This window comes from Cryptomeria japonica, chromosome 8 (assembly GCF_030272615.1).
Source record: "Cryptomeria japonica chromosome 8, Sugi_1.0, whole genome shotgun sequence".
In the NCBI taxonomy this organism is placed as follows: domain Eukaryota; kingdom Viridiplantae; phylum Streptophyta; class Pinopsida; order Cupressales; family Cupressaceae; genus Cryptomeria; species Cryptomeria japonica.
Genome location: NC_081412.1, coordinates 272,914,022 through 272,920,021, shown reverse-complemented (window position 1 = coordinate 272,920,021; position 6,000 = coordinate 272,914,022).

Sequence of the window (6,000 nt, the reverse complement as noted above, 5' to 3'; positions counted from 1 at the left end):
TTTACAATCAATTACATTTTAACATGAGTATAGGGTGATACATGAGATTAAAACACAATATTTTGACATGCCTTGACTCTCAAGCCTTACAACATTTAAACATTCAAACTCGATAACTCTATCAACCTTTCAATATTTTCTCTAGTTCAACTCTCCAAAAAGGCTCTATAAACAAGGAGTATAAATCTAGTTAAATAAAAAGCATTTATGACATGTATAAAGTAGTTATTGGTACCCTTGATCCACTTTCCAAGCCATTATAATCATCTTTTTGTCATTTTTTGGTGCATTTTGACATTCTAGTAGAAAAATCACAAAGTTAGGGACAACTATGGAAATTCAATGGTAAACAAGATATATCTTGTAGTACAAAAAAGTTTTGTAATATCTTATAGTAAGAGAAATTTCTACAACTACATTAATTACTCTGGATCTTCACCAAATTTTGAATGTAAACACCCATTTGGTCCTTCTTTAAGGTGATGTCATCACTTGCTTACAAACTAATTGGAATTTTTTGGAAATTGATCACAAAATCCTATGAGCAATACAAGAGAGAAAATAAAGGAAAAATCCTCCTTTTTTTGGGTTGATGCAATATTTTCCCTCCACCTTGGATTCTCTTTCATCAAACACCCAGGGTAAGAAATGTTTGTGAGATTGGGCTCCCGAAATGCATTCAGATGGTATAAAAATCCTTTTATATTTTTCAAAAAATCTATATGAAATTCTATTACTATATTAGGTTCACTAAAAACTCTCTTCTTTATCCTCTTCCAACATTTGTTTGGGAAAATTACTCTCTCGATCCACCTAGTTTGTTCTTTGTTCTTATTTCTTCTCGCAAACCCATGTACACCACAACCTCGCCTCTTCTTCTAAATACTCCTCCACTTGATATTCCTTACCTTATCATCTTCCTTATTTTAATTCTCCCCCTTGTGGGATTCAACTCACGATGATCTAACCTCCACAAAAATCTTCTTCCCTCTCTACTACATCTACCCATCCTCCAACTCCTACATACAAATCTATATAAACATATTTGAAGAAATTAAATATTTCCTTTTTCACCACCTCTCCACACTCCTTTACCTTCACCATCACCTTTTCATTCATCTCTGCTTCCATTTTTACCACATCATATGCTTACATCTCTCTTTCATCCTTTATTGTAACATATTTCACATCTTTTGTCATCAAAATATCCATGCCTTCACTAAGGCATGCTAATACAACCACACCATCTGCCTTATCATCCTCTTCATCATCTTGCATGGTGACAAGCTTATTCATGATCTTTTACACTATATTCTTCAACACCTCCATGTGCTCCAAAGGACAGATAACAAATTTTGCACCATCATTCTCTTCTTTGACTACCGTTGCAACACATTCTCCACCATTTTTTTTTTTGAAAACCTCACTCCTTTATCTCTATAAATTATCTAATCACATCTTGTCTTAAAGGTATATATATTTAGGTAAAGGTCTCTTCCTCCTCCTTTTATTAGTCATGTACCCTTGGAAAGGATCCCTTTACACTTATTACAAGATATCTCTTTTACAACTATCTCTTCCTCTCTTTGAAGAGTTGTATCCTCTTTCTAGCTTGGGGTGATGCACATTTTTTCTTAAAGGGTATCTCCTTGGTGGTGAAGGCATGTATCCTTTGTGTGTTTCTCTTTCTACCTTAATATATCAACAAGGAGATATGTTAACATATTACCTAGGTGGATATATGTGTGGCCTCATTGTTGTTTGTGCTTGGTGTCACTACAACACCCATTTTGTAGTAGAGGTCTTAGATTTCCTTTCCAATAATGGGTTTTTGTTTGGTAATCATTATTTTGGTGTCACTGAAGAACCCACTTTTTAGTTGAGCTTTCAAATTGCCTTGTAAATAGAGGGTTTCTTTTGGCAATCTTTGTATGTGCACTATAAGGAAGTTAAGTAGTAGAATTGCTTCCTACACTAACCTTGAGAGGAGAGTAATGCAAAAGTTTTACAAATCTTTGCAATAGTTACAAAAACTTAACAGAAATAAACATAAATAGAATACATACCTCAACACAATGATTTGAGTGGGGAAAACACTTTTGAGAGAAAAAACTCACACTCCAAAAGGTGCCCAATATATTATTTAGAAATCAACTACAAATTACAATATACTTTTAGAGAAATCTTCTCACAAGAGTATCACCAACAAAGATCCAAAGGACACACAACCTCCATCTCACACACATAATATATAGGAAATACAATATATGAAACCATTAAACAGTATTACAAAACCATGGGATAAAACCACCCACGAGTGACACCCATATTATCTCTAATACAAGATGACCTATGATGTGTCAATAAACAAATAAACACGTGTAACTCCATTTTACAATTCATTTGTGTCCAAAACATTTTTATATTCTTTTTTAGGAGACTCAAATTGTAGAGACCATAAATTTTGAACCGGGTGTCCAATTGACGAACTGTTTGAAGTGCTAGAAATATTGTGGCATTCTCTATCAATCTATAACTTTCTACACTAGTTATAAACACTTTTAGGCAGTTTTGAAGCCTCTAAGGCCATCAAAACTGACTCAAAAAAAATTATTCGCAACCTTTGAAAATAAAAACTTTAATATCTTCTAATCTGCACATTAACTTAAATGAAAATTTACCGACATGCTTATCTACCCAATCTAAAGGTTTGAGGATAATTTCAGACCAATCTGTACTAAAATGAAAACGTACTAAAAATAGTAACCTTATGTATATGCAAGGTTGAGACACCATTTTTCTAACATTCTTTCACTTCCATTTTTTATGATTCATTTGGCTCTATTCATCTCGATCATGGATCACATAGTGTGATCCAAAATGTTGATGTAAAAATATTAAACATAATTGAATCCAAAAACAACTATATCTTGATATTATGGATTGTAGAAATCTCTTATAACTGGTTGTTTCACTTATCAAACAACTTGCAAGAGAAAAGGGAGTATCTACACAGTAATTTAATTGCTAGGGGCCATGAGGTTCATACACTTTGAGCACCATTTGAACTTATCTATGCTCACAACCTTAGTTAAAGAACCTGCAAAATTTATTAAAGTCTCTACCTTAACCATATTCAACCATATCTCTAACAAAATGATACTGAACATTAATGTTCTTAGTCTTGCAACAATATGTTAGGTTGTTAGCTAGGTAGATCACACTTACTATTGCAATAAACTATCAATGTACCTTGTTTTATTTTATATATGAACACAGTCTCTTAAGCCAAATGGCTTCTTTATAAGCATGTATAGATACCATATACTCTTTTTTAGTTGTGGACAAAGCAACCACAATATGTCACTTACTCATCCAACTACTTGCACCACCAAATAAAATAAACACATGAGCACTAATGGATTTTTAGCTATCACCATCACTTGCCTGATTTGAATCCACATAACCATGAATATCAAGGGAAATTTTGTCTCCTATCAAATTACCATGACAACACAAAGAATACTCTGAGATAATCTTTAAATATTTAAAGACTCTTTTAACTGCATCCCAATGAACTCTACCAGGATTCTAGACATATATTTGGAAAGAACTCCTACTGCTTGGGTAATGTTTGGTCTAGTGCAGACCATAACATACATCAAACTTTCAAATACACTTTGGTAAGGTACTCTGCTCATGTCTTCCATCTGTGATGGGCATGTGGGACGATCCAAAACAAATAATTATATTCCAACTGTAAAGGGAACACATAATGCTTTGCAATCTTGCATGTTAAATCTCTATAAAACTAAATTCACATATTTACTTTGGCCTAGTCAAAGCTTTCCGTTCACTATATGTCTTTTAATTTTCATCCCAAGAATGTCTTTAGTTGCACTGGTAATATCTTTCATTTCAAATTGAGTAGCAAGTTGAGACTTTATTTCCGAAATCATACATTTTCCCTTACCAATGAATAACATATTATCAACATATAATGCAATATACAGGAAATGATCACCTTAAAATTTATAATAAACATATCGATCTAATTTAGAATGCTCAAATCCCAAAATCAATACAAAATGTATCTGTATGCTTGAAATGTGGTGTTAGTCAATAAAGAGCAAAATAACAAGCATACCAATGAAATATTATATGTAAGGATCTAACAAACAAAACAAGTTAAATAGACAATCCTTGTAAGACGTCCCATTTTTCTCTATCTCATAGGGTTCCTCAAGTCATGGTTGCTCTCTCTCATTGAGCAACTAACCTTTAGAATGACAACTCCAAGAACAAGTGATATGTGATGAAAATGATCTATATGCAAATGCAACTAAGATCTATAAGATGATAATAAATCTTGCTATGATGAAGATTATGCTATGATAATGAAACTAAACATGCTATGGTAACATGATATATGATGAGCTAATAATAAAATGCTTCTAAATGTTTATGATTGTGATTGAAACAAAGAGAGACAAAATTAACACTTAGTGATCTTGATAAACAATAACTTGGATGCATAAAACTTGGATACTTGTTAATGAGGGAATGAGGCCTATTTATAGAAGAAATGGGAATTTGGATGGCCACTATTGAATATGTTAGGATTGCTTGAGATTTTGGTGATCCTCGATCCATGTTTACAATTTTCACCAAAGAAATGGTGACAATTGTCAACATGAGAAGGCTTGAGAGGAAAGAGAAGAGGCATTATATGCCTGAGAAGACATGGTGGTTACCCTAGGGGGTTTCGTTAAGGTTAAGTTAATGGACAAAGCCTTTATCCAAAGGATTATCTCTTGTGAAAGGGTTAAAGGGATAGCCATGGTCAAAGCAATGAATGCTTGAAGAGACCCATGGGTTAAAGGAATGATTAAGTTGGAGAGAAAGTCTATAACTAAGGGTCAAGGTTGAGTTAACCATTAATGGTTATGTAAGAGCCTTACATGCTTTGGAAGATTTTGGAGGTTAACTTGTTGAAGAAATAAAGCCTTTAATGATTTATGAAGACTTTACATGTTTTTGAGAAGTGACCCCTTCATAAGGAATGTGCAAATGATTAGGAAAGGGGTTAGGCTAATTAGAAGGGGTTAGAATATTCTAGAAGAAATGATTAGTGTGCAAGTGGGTTTGTAGGAGAATGAAAGTCGGGGGATTTTAGGATTTTAATTGGAATAAAATTACTTTATTTCAATTATTGGTGCAACTTGCGTTTAGATGGATTTAAATAAATATTGATTTATTTAAATGTGAAAAGGGTATTCAATTAAATTTAAATTTAATTAAATTTGAAAAGGAGATTTAATTAAATAAATATGATTTATTTAATTAAAAGTTTGGATTTGGCTAGATGAATTAAATCAAATTAATTGAATAATTTATTTAATTAATAGAGGAAGGGGGTTAGGATTAATTAATTAAATATCAATTTAATTAATAGTTGAATTATTTTGGATTATGGCAAAAACAGGTTTTGAAGGGGCCCCGAAACCCTTTACAAAATGATTCTAAGAGGTAAAGAATCAGAAAGAAACATCCAAAACAAAACGGGCTGCAAGGATAGGCATACAAAACAACAGCCAAAGGGACAACAAAAGCCCAACCGGGCACAATAGATAGCAGAAAGACCTAACCAAGACACATATAGAACTAGAAACATAAAACAACCCAATTACATTAGGCTTATGAGGGTCTCGGCGACCTCAGCCTCTAGGGAATTCATGGTATCAACAACAACCTTCATAGCTTTATGATCCAAATTCTGAAAAGCTGCCTTTTTCTTCATGTTCCCTTGGGTCCTTTTGCAGGGTCCTTCACCACTTTGAGCCACCTCAACATCATCACGAATAACAACAACAACCTTATCCAGCTATTCCAGACTATTCACCATGGTATTCATAACCATTGCAGACTGTTTGACAATTTTGTGACTACTAACCATAATAGTCTTGAGGGTGTCCTGGACCTTATTGTAGCCTTCCTCGA